A 25,692-nucleotide genomic window follows, 5' to 3' on the forward strand; every position below is an offset into this window, starting at 1 on the left:
AGGAGAAGGGGACGACAGAGGATGAGATGGCTGGATGGCATCACTGACTCGATGGACTTGAGTCTGAGTGAACTCCGGGAGTTGGTGATGAACAGGGAGGCCTGGCATGCTGCGACTCATGGGGTCGCAAAGAGTCGGACACGACTGAGCGACTGATATGATCTGATAGGATTTTACAATTTGTACTTTAAAAATCATCAGCAACTTTCTCTTATGCTGCTGCTGCTGCTAAGTCGCTTCAGTCGTGTCCTATTCTTTGTGACCCCATAGACAGCAGCCCACCAGGCTCCGCCGTCCCTGGGATTTTCCAGGCAAGAACACTGGAATGGGTTGCCATTTCCTTCTCCAAACTTTCTCTTATACTCCTTTCTTACTTTTAATTCTACAAGTTCTCCCAATTTATCTACATAAAATCCTCCTCAATGCAATCTAGGAAGAGTAAATATGAAAAATTTTTTCTCCCTCCTCTTTTCCATTCCTTGCAATAGTATCCCACTGACTGTATCCCAAATCTAAAATCAACAGAAATAAGCTATAATTCTTTCCCTACATGACTTGTTTGAAGCAAGATTCCAAGCAATCTAAACTCCTCCCCCTCCCCACTTTTAGGTGTTTGGAATTGAGAGGTAGATGGATGAAAAATACATATAATCGCAGATATAACTGTTGCAGGATAAGACCTCCAGGAAGTAGACTCTGAGATAGAGATTTGTGTGCAGAAAATTTATCGGGAATGAGTCTTGGGATTGACACCAATGGGGAAAGGTAAGGAGGCTGCATGGGACTAAAAAGGTGGGCTGTAATCACAAGACTTCAGCCAACTGATGAGATTAGGTTAGGAGATTGAGCCACCCTTTATACTGGATATAAGATATCGAAGGGAAGAGGTTTGAACCTAGGCTAGGAGGCTCTCTATAGCTGAGGGCAATTCCCAAAGAAAGCTCCAAGCTAATAGCTGTCAGCATGCAAAATTCCTAGGCTCCCCAGAGAATAAGACCTTTAGTCATGGAAGGGGACTCTAGGCAGTGCAGCACAGGATCCAGAAGTCATGGGGAAAAGGTGTCATCTCTGGGGCAGGTGTTGGCTATGGATATGAGGTGGAGATAATATTTGAGTGGTCCCCTTCTCCTCATACACATTCCTATACTCCATACTTCTCTGCCATTGTCTCTGCAGAAGGTTGAAACAGCAGAATGCAGAGAACAAATGGATCAATTCTTTGCTTCTGAGTTACAAACATTGGCCTTGGCAAAGACAAAATATTTGGAAGAAGGTAGAAAGTGTCAGAAGAGAAGTTTTCTCAGCTGCTTCCAGACTAGGCAGAGAATCCCTTGGCTTTGGTAGGGAATGTAAAGAGACTTAGAAGCCTGTAGATTCCTGGGGTACAGCTTAGGGAGCTGAGAGGACAGGAGTGAAGAAGCCAAGACCCCTGTCCCTGCCCTCATAGTACTTACAGAGAAGATACATTCAACAAATAAATGCAATAAAACAAATTAAATTATGATGATAGAACATATAAGAAGGGAATCTCTTCTGGCTTATGAATCTGGGGACAACTCATTTAAAAAGATATTTAATTTGAAACCTAAAGTGTATGTAGATATTGTCTAAATGGAGAGTAGAGAGAAAAAATCATCTCAGGGAAAAAGATGATGACTGTAGCCTGTTTTGGAAGTGAAGAGAAGACCGATACAATGACTGGAATGCAGAAAAGGAGCAGTAGAAAAGATAGGCAATGTGCACACTCAGTCACTCAGTAGTGTCCAACTCTTTATAGCCCTCTTTATAGCCACCACGTGCCTCTGTCCATGGAATTCTCCAGGCAAGAATACTGGAGTGGACTGCTATTCCTACTCCAGGGGATCTTCCTAACCCAGGGATGGAACTTGAGTCTCCTGTTACAAAATCAGCGCTGTAATCGAGAATGGAAGCGAGGGACTTCCCTGGTGGTCCGCTGGCTAAGTCTGCACACTCCCACTGCAAGGGGCCTCAGTTTGATTTGGGCAGGGAACTAGATCCCATATGTCTAAAGAACTAGATCCCACACCCTTAGTTCTCACCTATTCACAAAAATAGGTCTTCAATGAAAAAGTTTGAATAAATGAATCAATAAGCAGAGCTCACCAAAGAGTAACTTTTGAGCTGCCAGGAAAGTAAACTTCCATGAGACTCAAAACTTTTCCTTCCCTCCACCCTCCTATTTCCACCTAGGAAATTGCTGGGATCTTTAGACCTAAAGACCTAAGGATGAATAGCAATTAAAGATCACTGAGTACCCTGGCAGCTCTTTCAAAGTGCAAGTGAAGTCGCTCAGTCATGTCCAACTCTTAGCGACCGCATGGACTGCAGCCTACCAGGCTCCTCCGCCCATGGGATTTTCCAGGCAAGAGTACTGGAGTGGGTTGCCATTGCCTTCTGCCATTGCAGCTCTTTCAAAGCTGCCTCCAAATCACTGGCCCTAAAGGATCACCCCTAAACCCAAAGCACTGTAGGATTGAAAATATGCAGCTCTTCAAATTAGATTGAAACCTGTCCAATATATTTTTCTTTCACTTATATCTTTCAAGAGATTTCCTGATCTCTTCAAAGTGCAATCAGTCATCTCAACCTTCTACTCAAAGCCCCCACATGACACTTTCTTAGAGCAGCTCTCTTTCACTTCTTTTCCATCCCTGAGCTATTATTATAATGCTATTATTCAACAGCTAACATGACCACCTCCAATTCTGTCCTACCCATGTAAGCCAACATTGAGTGTATCTTGAGGGACTTCCCTGGAGGTCCATTGGCTGAGATGGCACATTGTCAATGCAAGGGATCCAGGTTCCATCCCTGGCCAGGGAACTAGATCCCACGTGCCACAACTAAGAGTTTGCATGACACAAATAAAGATCCCACACTCTGCAATGAAGATCCTGTGTTTTGCTGTCCCACAACAAAAAGTATAAAGAAAGAACCACAATGGGATAAGTAGGAGGGGTGGAGATGAGATTGAGTCAGGAGCTCCCCTTCTGGTGTGGTAACCCATAAGCAGGTAGGCTATCCCAACCACAGAGGTTCTCCCCAAGGAGGGCAGGGTCTGAGCCCCACACCATGCTCCCAGGCCAGTTTTCTTACACCATATACAAAATAAACTCATAGATTAAAGACTTAAATGTAAGACCTTGAAATCATAAAACTTCTAGAAGAAAATAGAAAAAAAACTTTGACATTGATCTTAGCCATAATTGGGGGGAACATGTCTGCTTAGATAAAGGCAACAAAAGCAAAAATACAACAAATGGGACTACCTCAGACTAAAAAGCTTTTGCACATGAAAGGAAATCATCAACAAAATGAAGAGACAACAGTCTTAATGGGAAAAATATTTGCAAATGATGGTGCATTTGATAAAGGGTTGATATCCAAAATATACATCTCAGTATTAAAAAATAAAATCAACAATTCAGTTTAAAAATGGGCAGAGGATCTGATAGATATTATTCCAAAGAAGACTTACAGGTGAGTAATAGATGCATGAAAATATGTTCCAACATCATTAATCATTTAGGAAATGCAAACTGAAGCAACAGTGTGCTATCACCTCACACCTCTTAGAATGGCTATTATCAGACATAAGAAATAACAAAGACCGGCAAGAAAGTGGAGAAAAGGAAACCCTTGAACACTATTGGTGGGGATATAAACTGGTGTAACCACTGTGAAAAACAGTACGTAGGTTCCTCAAAAGATTAAAAATAGAACTACCACATAATCCAGCAATTCCTCTTTTGAGTATTTATCCAAAGAAGACAAAAACACCAATTCAAAACCACATAAGCTTCCTATGTTTGGTGGTGGTGGTTTAATCGCTAAGTCAAGTCTGACTCTTTTGACCCCATGGACTGTAGCCTGCCAGGCTCCTCTGTCCATGGGATTCTCCCAGGCAAGAATACTGGAGTGGGTTGCCATTTCCTTCTCCAGCCTCCTATGCTTACTGCAGCGTTATTTACAACAGCCAAGATATGGAAGCAACCTAAGTGTCTACAAATAGACGAATGGATGAAGAAGATATGAGATTCATATAGAAGGGAATATTACTCAGCCACAGAAAGAACAAAATACTGTCAGTTGTGACAATGTGGGTCTAGATGGTATTACGCTAAGTGAAATAAGTTACACAAAGACAAATACTGTATATTCTCACTTATGTGTAGAATCTAAAGAAACCAATAAACAAACAAAACAAAACAGAAACAGACCCATATAAAGAACAAACTGCTTATTGCCAGAATAAAGGGGAGTGGGTGTGGGTAAAAAGGGTGAAGGGGATTAAGGTGAACAAACTTCCAATTATAAAATAAATAAGTATGTAATGTACAGCATAGGGAAAAAAGTCAACATTATTGTAATTTGTATGGTGACAGATGGTTACTCGACTATTGTGATCTGTTCATAATATGTATAAATGCCAAATCACTATGTTCTACACCTGAAACGAATATAACATTGTATATCATCTATACTTCAGTTTAAAACAAGAAATGCAAAAAAAGAAATTACTGAAAAACCAAAAAAAAAAAAAGAAAAAAATCCTGAGTTAAAAGTAAAAATCTTTCCTTTTCTCCCCTTCCTGACCATTGTTCCTTCTTTCCCTAAAACATTTTTCCACCAGTGTAGCCATGAATTCATAGTTTGTTGTTGTATATTTTTTCAAAATCTTAAAAATACGTTTTATGTTTAAAAGTAAAGATTTCTATCTCACAAACAATAAGAAAGTAGTTTTTTTAAGGTCCACTGTCAGTTGAAAACGCACAAAAGAGCAACACCAAGCAGGTGATTAAATGGAACACACACACACACACATTTCTAGTAGTTTTCACAAAATTACTAAGCACAGATTTCAAGGGAACCAGGACTGTCTTCTTAAAGATTCAGCCAACTCACCAAACCATTTTACTAAGTGCTAGCAGAGAATGTTTGCTAAGCAATATTGCACATACAACCTCAAAGTAAACCCTTGCTGACAACTGTTATTTCAGCTTGTTCTACAGGTCAGGGTGTGAAAGGCAATGGAAACTAACCTTAAATAAAGGAGAGGGAGATGGTATTAATATCAGCCTCATGTCTCTTTAATCTTTCTGCTGAGTTGTAAATATTATGTATGAAGCTCCTGTATTGAGGAAGAAATAAAAGCTAGTATTGACTTGTAAGCATTTTTTTAATATCCAGAGTTTGCCAAGAGAGGCTGACATTTTAACCATTAGAAAAATTTTAGGATGTATGTATATATATATTATATAAATGTGTATTATAAGCATTATAAATACTTGGTGAATTTGTAGGTAATTTTTTCCTACCATTATAAATACTGCTTCAGAATTATTTCCAGTGCTTGATGTAACATTCTGTTTGCAAAATATGGTCACCCTAGAAATAGTTAATAGATTACACGTCTTAAAATTTCACAACCAAAAGGAGAGATGGTAAAAATTCCCCAGTGTTATTTATTGAAGACCTGTGTCACACTTTTCAAAAAAAAAAAAAATCATTTTTCATAGAGAGCATAGATGATTATTCTTGTAGGTTAATTCTTAGAGAATTTTCATAATTTTTTTTACATGAACACCTTTAGTGAACTTTCTAGCTTATTAAGTGGAATTAAAAATTAAAGAACAGCCATAGTTCATGGTGAAATAATTAACATAAGATTTACACAGAATTTTGCATATATCTATGTATTCATAAAGTGCAATGGATTTGTAGCTTAATGTCATAAACATGAATAAATTAAGTACAATTACATATTATTTTCTCTAATTTATGAATTTGATATGTTTTACTGTTTTACTATTATTATATAAATAAGGTAATTTCTTTACAATATTAAATTGTAAGGGAAATATATGTCAGTTAACAAAGAACCTAAATTTAAAATGTAAACTATAGAAAGAAACCTGTAATACTGCATAATATGTTTTTGTAAAAGAGTATGACAACTTTAAACATGCAAGGAAAGTTGAGTAATTAAAATTCAAGGCCATCTTCAGACACATTTCCATGGTAAAATCATAGTTGGCCTGTCTCCACTTGGTATATATAGTAGCACAAAGTCTTTTTCTCTTGTGCAGTTATATACTTAGTAGTACACACACACACACACACACCTTTTCCACATTTCTTTCTTTTTCTGCTAGCTTGCTTTGTAGACAAACCAACTTGCAGTCCAACCGCCAGTAGAGTTTAGTTGCAAACAAACTCTACCACTTCAACAGTAAAGAAATTTGTTGGAAGGATATGGGTCAGCATATAGAATCAAAGATAAAGCTGATAAGCCACCCTGGTGAGGACAGACCCTAGAACAGTTCCAAGGATCCAGGTAGGAGAAATCCATAGATTATCCAGAGAATCCACAGCTTTGGAGGAATCCAAAATGGTCCATAGAAAGCTTATTGGAATGAATGTGTGTTTGCCCTTTTCTCATTGTCTCTCAGCTAAGGATCTACATTCCTGGGAGAGAGTCTGATCTGCTTAGCGAAGTTCACAAGGCCACACCTTGACTGGGGCGATCTGGACCTCTTCCCTGAAGTGACCATGAAGAAGGCTAGCAGCTACATACCCCCCAAAACGGACACCTAGATGTGGTCACCAAAAAAGGAGAGAAGATTCAAGGTAGGCAAAAGCAGTACATGTTTTAAGATTCTAAAACCAAGACATTTATTTATAATTGCTCTATATATGGCTTTGATCATTAATAGCTAAAACATTCATATAGGAGGATATTGTAACTAGCACTGACTTGTTAAGAATAACAAATAAGATAAACAAGAGTATTTCCTGTTTATCCAATTTCCCTTCTCCATTAACTCCTTCTTCCTAAGCTTTCCACGGAGTATGCAAATCTCTTATGCAAAATCTCTTTGCACTTGAATATGTATAGAGTACAAGCCAGGAGACCTAAACTTATTTCCAATTGCTTCTCTAATATGCTAGGAGATCTTGACATCTAGAAATTTTTAAAATTTTGATTTTTTATTTATTAAACTTTTGATTTTGTACTGGGGTATATCCAATTAACAATGTTATGATAGTTTTAGGTGAACAGCAAAGGGACTCAGCCATACATATATATGTCTCCATTCTCCCCCAAACTCCCCTCCTATGGAGGCTGCCACATAACATTGAGCAGAGTTTCATGTGCTACACAGTAGGTCCTTGTTGGGGGTTGAAGCTTTTTGAGGGTTTCGCTTCTTCATTTGTAAAACGAAGGTATTAGGGTACAGGAAGTCCCAGCGACTGCATTCATTCAGTGGTCAGATGGTAGCAGGCAGAGTTCTCTGCTATTGATTCCTACCAGCCTTTTCCAGGGTCAGGCCACTCTTCAGAGGAGCCAGGGACCTGTGCTTACAATCCCTGGAAGTTGACAGGTGGTCAGAGACTATCAGGGCTCTGCTGAGGAGTTGGAACGAGTCCAATCATTCATTCATCCACTCATTCAATCAATCATTTGCCAAGCATCAGGTGATACCACTCCAGTACTCTTGCCTGGAAAATCCCATGGATGGAGGAGCCTGGTGGGCTGCAGTCCATGGGGTCTCGAAGAGTTGGACACGACTGAGTGACTTCACTTTCACTTTTCACTTTCACGCATTGGAGAAGGAAATGGCAACCCACTCCAGTGTTCTTGCCTGGAGAATCCCAGGGACAGGGGAGCCTGGTGGGCTGCCGTCTACGGGGTCACACAGAGTCGAACACGACTGAAGCGACTTAGCAGCAGCAGCAGGTGATGCAGATGAGAGCTACTACTCTCAAGAAGCTCACAGATTCTGGCTCAAATAACTCCTAAATAAGAAATAAGAACTTGCGAATTTGAAGAAATGTAAAGGGAAAAGAGTGTCATACAGATCAACCAAGCCTACAGTGTTCACTGTAGTTACTGGGTGTTCATAAGGGCTTATGGGAGCAAGAAGGACGGCTCCCTCTCCAATACAAGAGAGCATCGGGGTCTGGGGATGGTGCTGAGGAGACTGAAACAAGAACTAGAAATCTGGTTCATTCATTCATTCATTCAGCCTTTACTGGGCACCTTTGTGAAGACACGGTGCCGTGTTAGGCGATGCAAATGAAAGACAAATGATCTAGGAGATGGGAGTGAGGATGGCAGAGGAGAGGAAAGAAAAGAGGTTTTAGACAGAAAGTAAAAATAGAAACAAAACTATACCTACAGTTATCAGTACATGAAAACTGAATGATACTCAACGATTGACACTTGTGATTGTTCTTTGCTAGGGATAATTTTAAGTGCTTTTCATGTACCAGTTTATTTTTGGACAGGTACTGTTATTATTCCTGTTTTACAGTTGAGAAAATGATAAGAGTTGAAGCAATCTTCCCAAGGTAATGTTCTAAAAATTCAATGAGTTTGGGATTTGAGGCCAGGCAAGTTGAACTCTAGGGTCTGGGGTCTGGGCATTTAACCCCTATGGTATGTCACTTCTCTGCACATACATAACAGCTGAACAACCATCCAATACAAACCTTGTTGGGTTTGTCTGCTTTAGACCAATTCTTAATTCTACGGCAGTTTAAAAGAATAAATTAGTACCCATAGCTATAATAGTCTTCTTTAAATTACACTATTATATTCTTTATATTGCTTCTTTTTTACCCTAAGGCTAAATCTCCCCAAAGTTAGCCTTTATGACAGAATCTTTGGCCAGAAATTAACACTTGGCTAGGAAAACACTGGGAAAAATCTGATCTATCTGGATCTTTTGGGGTTAGAAAAACTTCTTTTGAAAATTGCAAAGTGTGGTTATTTTGAATGAAAAGCAGTGACTCTGGTTATACTAATTTCTAAGTAAGAAACAAAATCTTGTGACTGTGAAGAAAATCTTAAGGAAAATATATCAATGTACAATTGTAGAAAAACTGGTCACCTTTTCCCACTCAGATTTAAGCTATAACATTATCATTAACAGTTATATAACTTCTTATTCATTATAGAGTCTTTTGTTAGTACCACTTGTTTTTATAACTATAAGTTTATATAGATTCATTATCTGGAGATATATAGTCATGTGACAAATATTGTTTTGTTGGGTTTTCACTGGTAACTGAAAGAATTTAGAAATTAAAATCATCAAAAATTAAACAGCATGGCATACACAATAGCCCAACAGAGTCGTACAGCTCAGGTAAGAAATAAGTAACTCTTTGGTCTTTGTATAATTATGTTCCACTAAATAACGAAAATCTTTACTATAAAGCCTGAACTTTTTCTTTCAGATTTCTTTCTAGACTCTCACAACCTGTAGATACCTTTTCTTCCATTGAACTTTCAGGATATTCACTCTTTTCAGTCTATTTGACCTTCATCACACCTTGCCTGAATGGTAAATGACTGTTATTCATGTAACATTGTTATTATCTTGTTCTTGTTTTTGTTGTTTAGTCACTAAGTCATGCCTGACTTTTTTTGCAAACCTATGTACTGTAGCCTGGCACGCTCCTAGGTCCATGGGATTTTCCAGGCAGGAATACTGGAATGGGCTGCCAATTACTACTCCAAGGGATCTTCCCAACCCAAGGATTGAACCTGGGTTTCCTGCATTGGCAGGCAGATTCTTTACCCCTGAGCCACCAGGGAAGCCCTGATATTATCTTGCTGTAATACAAAGGCTCCCTAGATAGGGACAATGTTCTAGAGGATTTCTCTGTATCCTCTAGAATAACTGAGCACACAGTAGGCCCTTAGTAAATATGTATTAATATGATATTTGATCAACTAGCTGCCACATAGATAAGTAAGTAAGTGTTAGTCTCTCAGTCGTGCCCGACTCTTTGTGACACCATGGATTGCAGACCACCAGGCTCTTCTGTCCATGAGACTTTCCAAGCAAATATACTGGAGTGGGTTGCCATTTCCTTCTCCATGGGATCTTCCCAACTCAGGGATCTAACCCGGGTCTTCTGCACTGCAGGCAGATTCTTTACTGACTGAGCTGCAAGGGAAGCCCTTGGATATTTAGCCACATGGAAATTTCAGGCTAAAAAATTCATTCAAGAACAGTATTTAACTGTCTGGCAGTCTATGTTCATATAGGTGACTTCAGAGTTACATTTCACATTAACCATCTATACCCATATCTGAATAAATGCATCAGGAAAGTCAGATTTAAATCAAAAAATTGTTTTAGGTGTAAAAAGTGTTGACCACATAAGCCTTGCCTTCTGTTTCCTTCATAGATTTTTTTTTTCAGTAGTCAGTCTACTCCTAGGAAAAGCCCAATGAATGCTGTGTGATTAATTAAATGTATATCTACATGATTACAGCTTTGCAAAGGTTCTGTCTTATCATTATTCCAAAAATGTAAGCTGATAGATTTCTACATCTTTTTCATACTCTATTTTAATAAATAAACTAAAAAGCAAGCAAACAATTGTCCCCCGCTAACGTAAGAAAGTAAAAATAAAATATCTCTTTTCTGGTAAGTGAGCCGCATTTTCTAGATGTCACTAAACCCCACCTTTTCTTTCTTTTGGGACTTTCTCCTGGTTTTTAAATACTTTGGCCACTTGATGAGAAGAGCCAACTCATTGGAAAAGACCCTGATGTTGGAAAGATTGAAGGCAGGTGGAGAAGGGGACGGCAGAGGGCGAGATGCTTGAATGGCATCACTGATTCAATGGTCTTGAGTTTGAGCAAGCTCCGGGAGATGGTGAAGGACAGGGAAGCCTGGAGTGCTACAGTCCATGGGGTCACAAAGAGTCGGACACGACTGAGCGACTGAACAACAACAGTAATGAATACAGCTGGTAGATCTAGAAGGGTAAATTTTGCCTATTGTACAAAGTTTAACAATTTTAAAGTTTCTCTGATATTTGGATTTAAAGTTGAAACTCCAAATAGTATTTTCATGCCATTCTCATATAATAGTTGCCCAAACTCACCTTTCACAAGTGACAAACACGCCAGCTTTGATATAGAATTCTCACCCTCTGGGACTATGCCAAGCTATGAATATGTATGGCAGACAGGAATTCTGGATGCATTAGATTGGCAAACAGATTTCAAGTGCTTAGCGTATGTCACAATTCCCTTGGAAGTTTTGTAACAGTATGATAAAACAAAAACTCATACATGGCAAGACAATTGTCTTCTTAAGACATTTACATAAGTTGGCTCTCTGTCTAGCCCAACTATTCCATTTGCATCAAATAAAAAACCCACAGTGAACACAGGGCATGTTGTCCAGGGCTTTAGTAAGGGCTTGACCTTGTAGACACTGGGCTCACAGTCAAGCAATGTCAGCCTTGGGCAAAGGGCATGATTGTGCATGCAGCGCCTCATGGTCAGGCAGGGCTCAAGCCTGGCAGTCTGATCTTCAGCCCACCTGGTTCTATGGAGAAGGGAACAATGATTAGGTTTTTAAAATCAAAGACATTGCCAGTGTACTGCAGCTTACTGGGTTTGTGGCCAGTTTACTGTATAGCTATAAATAAGGCCCCAATCATACCAATCAAGGTTGTTCCATGCTAGTATTTTCCCAATTTATTGACAATGAAAGACTCAAAATTTTGGTACTATGTATGCCTGGATGAAGCTACTCTGTAAAGAAATAACCTCTGGACTTCCTTGGTGGTTCAGTGGTTAAGACGCTGAGCTCCTAATGCAGGGGGCCCAGGTTCGATCCCTGGTCAGGGAACTAGATCCCATATGCAGCAACTAAGACACACTGCAGCCAAATTAATCAAAAACTAAAATTTGTTTAAAAAGAAATAAACTCACATACACCTTAAAATTGCACAATGTTATATGCCAATTATATCCCAATAAAACATCAGAAATATTAATAAATGAAATGACCTCACAAAAGGACTGAATTCTGTAAGAAATGATTCAAACTTGATTTCTGGCTCAAAAAATATCTATATCCCGGTTCCATTAACATTAATAAGAAATTAGAGAAATTAAAGCATTTTAATTGTAAGATTACAATGAATAATATATAATTTAAAGTAAACATGCATTTAATGATTTTGTTAGAAAATATGTCATATCAAAAAGCACCTAACATTTGAAATCAGTAAGCTGACTTTTTTTTCAATTACTGAGTACCTACTTAATATTAAGAATGATATTCCTAGGTCACACTATACTTTGAAACTTTGTTTTTAAGGTGTGCAATTTGAAAAATAAAGACCATTTTCCACAGCTCTATTGAGGCAAAGAACAGGACACGGTCACTGTTTTTCAATAGTCGGGCATCTTAAATTACACTGACCACTGTCAAATTGGCATCTCGAGCCCAGATCTCATTTTAGAACCCCAGATCCAAGGAGCCAGCTGTTTCTGCAGGGCTCCGTTTGGATTTCTCCCAGGAATTTCAAACTCAGCGAGTGCCAGCTGAACTCGGTGTGCCTTTGCCTTGCTCACCTGTTCGCTCTGTCTCTGGGGTTGCTTCTCCAGGTAAACCACACGACCCGTTGCTCAAGCCACAAAGCTGGACTGGTTCTGAGCTCCTCTTCACCTGCCCCGAGTCCACTCAGTCCCAAGCCCTGTCACTTGCACTTGCTGAAGAGCTCTTGCATCCACCCTCTTCCCCGGCTCCCTCAGTCTGAGTCCCCAGTCACCGGGGGGTCTCTGCTCACTCTGCCACATCCCCACCTCTCCTTTCTGCGCATCCTCAGGGTGCCTCAAGCTTGTGCAGATTCCCCAGCGAGCAACCCTCTTCCCTTCCAGGTCCTTGGCCATGCTGTTTCCTTGACTTGGATCACCTTCACCCTCTGATTCACCTGTGCATTCCTTCAAGTCTCAATTTCAGTTCAGTTCAGTTGCTCAGTTGTGTCCGATGACACAACTTTGTGACCCCATGGACCGCAGCATGCCAGGCCTCCCTATCCATCCCCAACTCCCGGAGTTTACTCAAACTCATGTCCATTGAGTCGGTGATGCCATCCAACTATCTCATCCTCTGTCATCCCCTTCTCCTCCTGCCTTCAATCTTTCCCAGCATCGGGGTCTTTTCCAATGAGTCAGTTCTTCACATCAGGTGGCTAAACTACTGGAGTTTCAGCTTCAACATCAGTCCTTCCAATGAACACTCAGGACTGATCTCCTTTAGGATGGACTGGTTGGATTGCCTTGCAGTCCAAGGGACTTTCAAAAGTCTTCTCCAACACCACAGTTCAAAAGTATCAATTCTTGGCACTCAGCTTTCTTTATAGTCCAACTCTCACATTCAAAATGACTACTGGAAAAACCATAGCCTTGACTAGACGGACCTTTGTTGGCAAAGTAATGTCTCTTCTTTTTAATATGCTGTCTAGGTTGGTCATAACTTTCCTTCCAAGGAATAAGCGTCTATTAATTTCTTGGCTGCAGTCACCATCTGCAGTGATTTTGGAGCCCAAAAAAATATCTGTCACTTTCCACTGTTTCCCCATCTATTTGCCATGAAGTGATGGTCTCAATTTAGATATTGCTTTTACCAAGAAGCCCCTCTGGCAACATCTCCCCCTCCATTCATTTCTATGTTCTCCAGGACAACCTCCCACATTACAGGCCCTCCATGAATATGTATTAAGGAAATGTTTGATCAGCAAGACACATGCTGGCAGGGTCAGGGTAAAAAATGCACCCCCCATGTCCTTTCTTTATGCTCCCATACCACCCCGTTATTGTGCGTTTTCTATAAATTTATTTATTTTTAATTGAAAGACAATTGCTTTACAATATTGTGTTCATTTCTGCCATACATCAACATGAGTCAGTCATAGGTGTATGTATGTCCCCTCCATCTCATACCTCCCCCTCCCACCTCCCACCCCTTCACACCCACCTAGATTGCTACAGAGCCAGGTTTGAGTTGCCTGAGTTATACAACAAATTTCCCTTGGTTATCTATTTTACATATAGTAGTGTACATGCTTCCAAGTTTCTCTCTCCTTTCCTCTGTCTCTCCTTCCTCCCCCCACCTATGTCTATAAGTCGGTTCTCTACATCTGCCCCTCCATTGCTGCCCTGCAAATAGGTTTATCAGTTGTGTGCTCGTTTTAAAAGTCCGTCTATGTGTCTGCGTTCCTATGGATAGTTAGCAAGGGCTCCTTTATTACCTGACAAAGAACATGGCATCTCCTAGGTACCATAAATATGAATCCATTTATATTTGTGGCGACCTGGCCTTTTAGAATTCCTGAAGCAATTTTTTTCCCCCAGATTCTTGCAAAGGCTCTCTTTCCTCAATTTGAAATTTTGAGAAAAGTTTTCTCAAGAATGAATGATCCTGATTTCACTTACGTTTATGATTTATCCTTTCTGTATTTCTCAACTCTGACATATGCTTCTTAATTTTAATTCAAGGCTCTCTCTCCAAACTACTAATAGTCATACTCAATGTATACTTCCAGGTGAAACTGCTTTTAGATATACAACCTTTTGTGTCATACACCCAATTAAGGAAAACATCAGGTAGTCCTAGGCTGTTGTCATTCCTGGAGACTGTAGTCCCTATTTCCTCAGGGGAGGTCATGCTCAGACCTGATCCTCTGCAACCACTTGGCTTCCCTTTCACAACTTCTGAGCTGAATCCGCTGGTCTCATCTTCTGGTTTCTTCTACTTGGCGGCTTGGCCTCTTGTCTATGTGCTGGCCTCCTGGCCCAGGGCTGTGCTGTGCCTACTGCTTGTCTGGTTCTGATAGTGAGTGGGTTTGTAATTTACAGATTCACTGTAACTGAATTTGGGTGGTTTACTCAGTTTCTTTGGGGAAAATGCTAATTATTTAAGAACTTTCTCTTCTACTTCCTTAGCTCCAAGACACAGTCATGATGTCATGGAAGGAGGGTGGAGGTGAGGGGAGCAGTGGTGAGGATTCAGATGGTGACCTCCATGGACCCTCCCTGCTCTCTTCAGCTGAATGCCTGGTCTGGTCCCTGGACGTGTGACAGCGGGTTGCTGATGGTCACATTTGCCCTGTGAGTCACCGTGTGGACACACCAGTGGACCATTTGCCTCTATGCCTCACCATGAATCCTATTGGTGCACTGGGCCTTTCTGGGTCTCTGTTTTCCCCACCAGGACACACACTCACTCCTGGATCCCTTGCTCGCCACACACAGCCCAGGCCACACGCAGGCCAGAGGAGCCGTGAGTCCAGACCCAAAAGGTCTAGATAACTTCTTTACACCAGACACTGATGTGGGTGCCACTGTCATCCCATGTCTCCTCCCAGAGTCCCACAGAGGGAGCAAAGCAAAGGCCTTCTGCTTCTAAGGGTCTTTAGCATCTTTAAAGCACCTTCCCTTCTGGAGCAGCTTCTGCCTGCAAAGCGATGGTTGGGAGTGGGTCTGTCTTGTCATCTCTGTCTCTCTCCTCTTGCTGCAAATCTTCCCCAGGACAAAAGAGATAGTCTGAATTCTCTGTGGCTGGCAAACTATGAGATCTTCCCTTAAGTCTTGTCCTGAATCCCGTCTATCCCAGGCATTTGATAATTGCCATGGACAAAGTCAACATGGAGCTAAAACAATTTGGAAACTTGCAGAGTCTTTTGACAAAACCTGGATTTTAGGATTATTTTCTTCCTGCAGATTCAAAACCCCTGCTTCGCATTCCTGCTTTGGATATGAAAAGCTGTAAATTGAAAGCCTCTATTTTTGCATTCCAGATATAACATAACCCTAATGCCTTGGGCAGAATGAGCAAAGGTCACACACTAAGAAATGCAAAAGAGAAAAACTCAACAATACCCTTACAATATTGATTTAGAGAAAGCATATTAACTACAGGTTTGCTGTTATTGAACATTTGGATGGGCTGTGCTGTGCTTTGTTGCTCAGTCATGTCTAACTCTTGGTGACCCCATGGACTATAGCCCATCATGCTCCTCTGTCCAGGGATTCTCCAGGCAAGAATACTGCAGTGGGTTGCCATACCCTACTCCAGGGGATCTTCCCAACCCAGGGATCAAACCCAGGTCTCCCGCATTACAGGAGGATTCTTTGCCGTCTGAGCCACCAGGGCTAGGATTTACATATTGTGTATACACACACACACACACATATATGTATGGGGCTTCCTGGGTGGAGCCCAGGTATGGTAAAGAACATACCTGGCAATGCAGGAGACAGAAGATGTGCAGGTTGGATACCTGGATTGGGAAAATCCCCTAGAGGAGGGCATACAACCCACTCCAGTATTCTTGCCTGGAAAACCCCATGGACAGAGGAGCCCTGTGGGCTACAGTCCATAGTTTCACAGAGAGTTGAACATGACTGAAGCACTTAGCATGCACAGCACACATACGTAAATATTTAAAACACATGTATGCCTATTGTGTAGATATACCATATATCACACATACTTGTAGATGTATATGTAAAGTACTTTCCATGTATGAGGCTTCTCTGGTGGCCCAGACAGTGAAGAATCTGCCTGCAATGCAGGAGACAGTGGGTTCAATCCCTGGGTTGGGAAGATCCTCTAGAGAAGGGAATGGCTACCCACTCTGGTATTCTTGCCTGGAGAATTCTGGGGCCTGGCAGGCTATAGTCCATGGGATTGCAAAGAGCTGGACGAGACTGAATTACTAACACTTTCACTTTATCTATATGAACCAATTTATCTCTACAACTCATTTTACAGAGGAGACTTGCCTCCTGTAGATAGTTGGTAAGTTTTTTGCTAGGGTAGCCTGCCTTTGGAATCCTGATAACTTTTATAAGCCTAGCTTTAAAAACTAAATTATATAAAGACACCTCTAACCAATAAATGAAAAAAATGTAGCTAGTATATTTTGTATAGAAATGACACTCCTTGACAATGTTTTCTTTTATTCTTCTGGTATAAGGTACAAAAATGTCCACAGTTTATTTTCTTAAGAAGCATTTCATAAATTTTACAGTGAAAATTTTTGCTACTGATTTACCTAGTTATGCAGAAAAGTCTACCATAGAAGTTAAACATTCATGAATTTTTAACTGGATGATTTTCACAGAGCTAAACATAATCACTCCTTATGATATTTGCTTATTTATCTACTTTCTTTAGATACTTTGTAATTATAAGATGTCAAAATATTTAGTTGATTCACTAAAAATTTTTTTAAAAACAGTCAAAGGTCCCATACACTTAGCATCACTTAACGAAATAGCCATTCAAACTGATTGAATGGGCACAATGTAGAAAAATTAATGTTTTCAGACTCTGAGTTTAATAAACACATACATAGAAACAAAACCATGCAAATTACTTGCTTAAAATAAAAGGCTCCATATTCAATATAGGCAGAAATTTTTGACTAAAAATGACTTTTGCAAATTGGAACTGCTGCTAAGTCGCTTCAGTCATGTCTGACTCTGTGCGACCCCATAGACGGCAGCCCACAAGGCTCCCCCGTCCCTGGGATTCTCCAGGCAAGAACACTGGAGTGGGTTGCCATTTCCTTCTCCAATGCATGAAAGTGAAAAGTGAAAGTGAAGTCACTCAGTCGTGTCCGACTCTTGAGACCCCATGGACTGCAGCCCACCAGGCCCTCCGTCCATGGGATTTTCTAGGCAAGAGTACTGGAGTGGGGTGCCATTGCCTTCTCCAAAATTGAACTATAAAGTATCAAAAACTTACAATAAAACTGTAACAAAAATAATCCAAAGTTTTCAAAACCAACTAAATGGAAGCAAAAGAATGGTTTTAAAATATTTTTTTAAACTTGGTGCCCAGATTTTTAATTTTCCAATAGAAGAAACCAGGGCTCCTTGGAGAAATGACTGATTCTAGGATGGAAGCAGGAGAAGGCAATGGCACCCCACTCCAGTACTCTTGCCTGGAAAATCCCATGGATGGAGGAGCCTGGTTAGGCTGCAGTCCATGGGGTCTCTGAGGGTCGGACAAGACTGAGTGACTTCACTTTCACTTTTCACTTTCATGCATTGGAGAAGGAAATGGCAACTCACTCCAGTGTTCTTGCCTGGAGAATCCCAGGGACGGGGGAGCCTATTGGGCTGCTGTCTATGGGGTCGCACAGAGTCGGACACAACTGAAGCAACTTAGCAGCAGCAGCAGCAGCAGGATGGAGGCAGGGAATATTCCTAATGAGCTTGGGGTATCTTGTGTACCAGAAAGTAAGGAAGTATTTAAAACATACACCCTGCCTCCTCCCTCCAACACACAATGGCGGGGGTCTGACAAATAAACCACCTGAAGACCAAAGCTGGAATATTTTGAGCAACAAAGTAAACAACATAGTTTTGGATTATAACCAAAAGTATAAAATAAATAACCATGAGTCCATACTGATATAAACACATGATTAAATGATTATATATTCAATAAATAGAAAAATTAAGAAGGATTTTAAATAATATATGTAGTTACTCCACCTAAAAAAGATGCAGACTAAATCTCCACTGTGAATAGGGGCTTCAGAAACAGCGTTCCTTCGCAAGGGTACTATAGGGAAAGAGGGGATAACAAGAGTAGGTTTATAATGGAGAAGCCTGAAAAACACAGCCTCAGCCAGGTGACCAAGGTTATTATCAACAGTGATAAAACATGTGTATAGGATGCACCTTTGATGAAAATGGCACTTTACTTCTGCACTCTTCCTCCCCAAAACTCTTAAATCCCAGTTTAATGAGACATCCCAATTAGGGGACATTTTACAGAACGCCTCCCTGGTACTCCTCAACACTGTTAAGGTCATCAAAAACAAGGAAGGTCTGATAAACTGTCATAGTCAAGAGGCGGCCAAGGAGATACGACAGCTCAATGCAACACGGTTTCCTAAATGGGGTCCTGGAACAGAGAAAGGACATTAGACAAGCACTAAGAGCATCTGAATAAAGCATGGATTTTAGATAATCATAGTGTATCAAAATTTGTTTATTAATTACAACAAATGTATCATGCTAATTTCAGATGTTAATCATAGGGGAAACTGGGTGTGAACTTTTTGTACTGTCTTCACATTTTTCTGTATACCAAACTATTCTAAAATAAAAAGTTTATTTAAAAAAAAGATGTTACATGCAGATATATTTTTAACTACTAATATTCAGGAAACACATAAGACTGAAAAACAAATTAAACTATACAACAGATTGCACTCAGTAATATCTAGGCTGTAGGAAAGACCATGGGACAAATGACCCAGTTATTCAAATTATTTCTTGCAAACAAATAATTTGCAAGGGGGAGAAAAAAGAGAGAGTTGAAGATTAAAATAGAATTAAGAGGCATTTCGACAAATTGCAATGTGTGGCCCTTATTTGAATACTAAATGAAACAAACTGCAAAAATCATAATATTAAAAAATAGTTGAAATTGGAATACACACTGAATGTTTGATACTATTAAGGAGTTTTGTTCATTTTATTTTGGCTGTAATAATGCACTAGTAGGGACTTCCCTTGGAGAAGGCAATGGCACCCCACTCCAGTACTCTTGCCTGGAAAATCCCACAGACAGAGGAGCCTGGTAGGCTGCAGTCCATGGGGTCGCTGGGAGTCGGACACGACTGAGCGACTTCACTTTCACTTTTCACTTTCATGCATTGGAGAAGGAAATGGCAACCCACTCCAGTGTTCTTGCCTGGAGAATCCCAGGGACGGGGGAGCCTGGTGGGCTGCAGTCTATGGGGTCGCACAGAGTCGGACACGACTGAAGCGACTTAGCAGCAGCAGCAGCAGGGACTTCCCTGTAGCTAATATGGTAAAAGAACCTGCTTGCAATACAGGAGACCCAGATTTGATTCCTGGGTCGGGGAAGATCCTCTAGAGAAGGGAATGGCTACCTACTCCAGCATTCTTGCCTGGAGAATCCCATGGACAGAGGAGCCTGGCAAAGTACAATCTGTGGGGTCGCAAAGAGTCAGACACAAATGAGCAAAACTACTACTAATGCTATAGTGGTTATTTTGGGGTAGGGGGTGTGAATCCTTATCTTTTAGAAATATATACTGAAAAATATAAGGATTAAATTACATGATCACTGATGTTTGATCCAGAATGATATGGGGTAGGGAAGGGTTGAATGAGGGTAGAAGTGAACCAAGATTGACCATGAATCATTAATTGTTGAACCTTGGTTAGGTATATGAGGATTTCTTGCATCATATGCTTATGCACATTTAAAATGTTCCATAATAAAAAGTTAAATGAAACCTACAAAGTGAAAAAAACTTGTTTGTAAGTCTATACAGTCTAATAAGACTTACTGTATAGTACTCTATTTCTAAATAGTAAAGTGTTTTCCACCTACACATCACCAGTTCTCAAAATAGCAGTTTGAAGAAAGAAAGTGACATTTAAGCTGTGTCTACAGGAAACCCAAAACCTACTGGTTGATTTGATTAATTCAGACAAAGAGTGAGTCAATTTAGAAGAGGAAAAAAATAAAACTGCTCATTTTGCGAGTTTACTAAATAGTACCTTGTACAGTGCTAGGCACATAATATATGATCAATTTTCCTGGGTCAGTAAATCAATGAATTTAGCATTTATTCTTACACCTTTATGGATATACGATTTGACTGTCAACAACCAATATAAGAGAACTCAAAACAAAGGGAAAAGCCTAACTCTAGGCAAAACTACGGAGAAGACAATATTTATTTTCCAGATATTCTTGTATAGTTAACATCACTACAAATGAACACAGCCTAAGTTGATGGTAAGGCCAGAATCATGAAACTATCATAAAATTAAATATTTAAAAAACTCTACCAAGTGTTATAACAATTTATATTTATGCTGAATTGGTATTTCAATGATTTAAATACTATTTTTTATATATTTTTTAGCCTAATGTAAGGACCCTAATGGATAGGACCCTTTAAAATTTGCAAAGCACTTTTACCTTGCAGTATATCATGTTACCTCATTTTGTGAATCAGACAAAAACAGGTAACATTATCTCTGTTTTTCAGGTACAGAGCCTGCTCTAGGAGGCATCCAAGTGTTGTCAGTGCCAGAACCAGAGCAACAGGGACTGAAACCCAGGTGTCCCGGTACCAAGTCCAGAGCTCTGTGTTACACTTAGTGTTTCTCCAGGGGAAATACACAACATATTCTTGTCGCTCCCACTTCCATTATAGTGGAAAGAAAGTTGGCGTGAATAAATGTCTCTCATTTAGGAACACAAATAACCTTCTCTTTTTCCAACCACTAGTATTTAAATTGTATCAGTAAACTGGTGCTTCTTTTTAATGAATGTAATATTATAAATAGTCAATATCCTGGGCAAAGCAGAGCTCCATTAATATTACATTCTGTTTGTTCAGTGATGCACAGCTGAAATCCAGAAATTAAGCTCTGTGAGGATGCTAAACACTTCTTTCAGCATTATTAAATCCTTTGATGTTGAAAACGAGTATGTATTAAGGTATATTAAAATATTATATAGCAACTGTATAATGCCAATGACTACAAAGCTCATCATTCTGGTTCATTATTTGGCAAATGGCTTTATTATTTCAGTGTCTTTCTCCAGGAGGAATTCACTTGTTTCTCAATAGAGTTAGCCCATTTATTTAACACACCTTCACTGCTGCTTGAATCCTTTTTTCAGCCTATTTTGTGTGCAAAGTAAACCATTCATTATAGCTTATGTGTGACTGTTTTTTTTACCTCCAGTCAATGACCATTTTCATTCAAACTATTTTAAACAATGCTTCAGAATCAGCCCATTCTTTACCTTTGCATCTATTCTATATTTTTTCCTAATTCTCCCAAATGACTCACTCTGGCCTTTGTTTTTAATTAAAGTTTCCGCTAAGGTTTTTTCCTGTGTATCCCCTTTGGAGTGAGACAGATAACTTGCTTTGCACAGAAGTATGTCCAGCAGAAAGCAAACAAAAAGAATACAGACATGCGTTGCCTCAAAGTTTCAGTGGATTTAATCAGAATGCCATCAAACAGTTCAAGTATTTCCTGGACCACAGAAGCACTTAACGTTCTCTGCTCTCTGTTTCAGCAGCATGAACAATCCAAATTGTCAAACACTGTACCAATGGAAAATGAATGTCCTTCCCAAACATTGCCCTGATCCACTACAAACAGCTTGATCACACTGAAGAATGTGACCCACGGGGTTGCCAAAGTGTATTTTCCCACTTTGTCTCACACAGAATAATCAGACTAAGAGGATCTGAAATGTCACTTCCCAAACACAAACTGAGGAAACTGGAGGAGATAAACTAGAAGAGATTTCTGGCTTGGAAAACACGCCTGAGTGGTGGTCCATAGCAGAGTGGTGGCGTATGTACTTGGGAGAACCCAGAAACCTGGGAGCTAAGATTTGGGGGATTTGAGCTCTCTGGAGCATTCACACCAGGAAATGGAGGGCACCATCTGCGTGTGTCACTTCCCTGCTTCACCAAGTGTTTTTGTGTTTTACGGCTACAGTAACAAATTGCAACAAAATCTGTGGCTTAAAGAAACACACTTACTGTACATTTATGGGACTTTTGACCTTCTGTAGGTCAGAAGTCTGGTAAGAATCTCGCTGGACTAAAATCAACGTGTCAGCAAGGCTGTGTTTGCTTTTAGAGGTCAGCGCTGCAGGTTGAGTCTCTCTCCCAAGTCTTACTGACCCTCTGGTCATCACATCTCTTTCTCCTAGCACAGCTGGAAAAGGGTTTCTGCTTTGAAGGAGTTCTGTCATTAGATGAGGCCCATCTGGATATTCCCTGGGCTTCCCTGGTGGCTTAGTGGGTAAAGAATCCACCTGCAATGCAGGAGACCCCCTGCAATGCAGGAGCCCTGGTTTTGATCCCTGGGTCAGGAAGATCCCCTGGAGAAGGGAATGGCTACCCACTCCAGTATTCTTGCCTGGAGAATTTCATGGACAGAGGAGCCTGGCAGACTCTATAGTCCATGGAATCACAGAGTCAGACACAAATGAGTGACTAAGCATGTCATCTTGATCAGTTCAGTTCAGTCGCTCAGTCGTGTCTTGACTTTTTGCAACCTCATGGGCTGCAGCGCACTAGGCTTCCCTGTCCATCACCAACTCTCAGAGCTTACTCAAACTCATGTCCATCGAGTTGGTGATGCCATCCAACTGTCTGGATCCGAACCATATTTGCAAGGTCCCTAACATATTCACAGGTTCTGAAGATTTGGACACTGAGGGGGGACATTGCCTACCACCCCCAGTGAAGAGTAGAGTGATGCAGACTTGGGAGGTGTTCTTTCTAACCTCCATCTTTCACATTATCCTTAGGTCTTAACCTACTGATGGATCTGGGATCACCACCATACATTTCAATATGTGTCAACCTTATTCTCTTCTTATTGTTCAGTTTTAACTTACCTGGCTTGAAAATCATACCATTCCTTCATTATTCTCAACAATATTGGGGAGTGCAGAAAATTTATAAGAAATAAATTACTTTTTGTGTAGGCTGAAAAAAGACCAATTAATTTTAGTAAAAATCTTGGGTCTTCACATTAGCTATCTTCCGGGGTCATCATGGGTCATAATATATTTAACAATGACAACCAATTGGATTCCTTGAATGAACAAAAATCGTTTTCTTCAGATGCAGTCCTCTAGGGAATTCTTCCCTTAAGTCTGTGACCTCTATGGCCTCAGGAAGATAGAGATTATTTTATTATATTAAATCCAAATTAATAAATGACCATTTGCCTATTAAAAACTAGAGTATTTTATCTTTAAAGAATTGGTGCCAATAAAAGTTTTAAAGTGGATGATGCAAGTTTTAGTACATCCCAGGAGACAGTGAAGGACAGGGAAACCTGTGGGGCTGCAGTCCATGGGGTCGCAAAATGTCAGACATGAATGAGCAATTGAACAACAGCAATATATATTTTGCTACAATTTTACTGATGAATAGAATCAGAGTTTTTCTAACATATATTCTGAAGGCAAAATTGAATTTATCATGAAGATAATTAAACTTCAGGGTCTCTAGTTTTGAAATAGGAGTATTTGATCACATTTTCTAAAGAGGATCACAAAAATTGCATGTATTTAAGCCCCATAAAACTTGAGTCCACCACTGACTGGAGTTTTCTGTTGGAATTCCCTAAGTGTTTAATAATCATAATGTTTTCTTTAAAATAAATGTATTGGTCATATTATTGTGCTGTTTTCTACATGTTAGGTGTGATAAATATTTATTTGTTCACAACTTTTCATTCCTTTCCACTTTAGCCACACTTCCTTGTAATGCAACAAACTTTCTCAAAGTTTGCAAAGTCTTGCACTTCGGACTTGCTTTGGCCAACAGAAGATGAGCAAAGGAGAAACGCACTATGTTTTAGCAGAAAATTATGACGCTCTAGTGTGGTTCGGCTCTACCTCTCAACTTCTGCCTTCCACTATGAGTACTGCAAGCCCCAGATAGCAGCTGCTCTTTCTACTTAGGTCCCAGAATAAGACACATAGGGTGCAGCCAAATTCAGCACAAGTCCAGTGGACCTACAGCCCTCATGTAATGTGAACAAGAAATGAATAGTTGCAGTTGCACTGAGATTTGGCTATTATTTGTCGTTATAGCAAAACCTAGAGCAGTGGTCATTCTGCCTACTTTTTCATTTCACCACGAGTTATCTATCTGTCCATCCATCTGTCTATCTACAGTAGTATTCTCCTGGATTTGCAATATATGTATTATACTCTTTGTTGCCTTTCACTAGCATACTTATTGATGGTTGCCAAGGTCTGAATCATTAAAGGCATACCTTCTCGCCCCTGGAGACTATCCTTTGTAAATGTTTTCTTCTTTTCTTTTTTGAAAAGTGTATTGGCAGGTTTGCACAAGGAAGGAAGCTTGTGTCACTGGGGACCTCAGACCCCAAGCCTGTGCTACATGCTTACCACACTCTGAAAATGCAAAATCTCTTTTCTTGAAGTCATTTTATAAAATACGTAGGGTTTGTTTTCTAATTATTTTTAATTATGCCCCTATAGAATTAGTGCAAACTCCCCCTACTTGTTTATCTGAAAACCCATTATGTGAAGTAAGGCTATGCTCCCTGATGGGCACTATTTACATTTTAAAGCATCTAAACACGGGTCTCTTCTGCAGATCCTCTCCAGTGTGGACAAATTAATGTCATTTCAATTTTTGCAGTTCCACTAAATTTCCCTAATCAGTGATAACAGATGTTATTTGTGTGTGTGCGTTCATTAAATATGTTATTTCCTTAAACACACAAGCCTTTCAAGAAATCTATCCCTTCCCTAAAAGGTGCTATGGTTCTAAATTACAATTTTTTGAATACGTAAGATGTTTCAATCCTGAGGCATTGGAATGTATATCTGTCGAAAAACTCATCCTTGATAGAAGGACAAGCTATCTTTGAAAACATCATGATATTCTCTTTATTTTATAATTGCTTTGATGGACCTGATTTGAATGTGAACCCTGAACCCGTTACAAACCTCTCCTAAATCTAAATTGTAAAAACAAGCTTTATTTAAAGAAAAACAATTTTTAGAACTAACCAGTTGCAGTTATGTAAAATCTTAACGCTATTTAAAACATCCTAAATTTAAGCAAAGGAAAAGAGTAAAACAAAAAGTTAATACTCCATAAAGTAGATTAAAAAATAATTCAGGATGTAGAAACTGCCAGAATATCTTTATACCTTTTTTCATGTGAGTTCAAATGTATTCTTACACTAAAATTAAAATGTCCATAATAGGGGAAGAAGGATTTCATGGGAGGTTAGACCATAAATTATAGTAG

At 39.8% G+C, this 25,692-nt stretch overlaps 1 protein-coding gene and 1 non-coding gene across 2 annotated transcripts in view; both read left to right on the forward strand.

The window, feature by feature from the left end:
- Positions 1–22,394, forward strand: part of LOC138989234 (uncharacterized) — a 95,033-nt gene extending 72,639 nt beyond the window's left edge. The window contains exons 5-6 of the mRNA XM_070377148.1: positions 6,474–6,651; positions 20,902–22,394. The gene's annotated coding sequence lies outside the window, so the exon portion shown is untranslated. The remainder of the gene's footprint in view (positions 1–6,473; positions 6,652–20,901) is intronic.
- Positions 11,615–11,687, forward strand: TRNAR-CCU (transfer RNA arginine (anticodon CCU)). The gene has a single exon. It is a non-coding gene; the product is annotated as a tRNA-Arg (tRNA).
- Positions 22,395–25,692: the final 3,298 nt, after the last annotated feature.

This window comes from Bos mutus, chromosome 9 (assembly GCF_027580195.1).
Source record: "Bos mutus isolate GX-2022 chromosome 9, NWIPB_WYAK_1.1, whole genome shotgun sequence".
NCBI lineage: Eukaryota > Metazoa > Chordata > Mammalia > Artiodactyla > Bovidae > Bos > Bos mutus.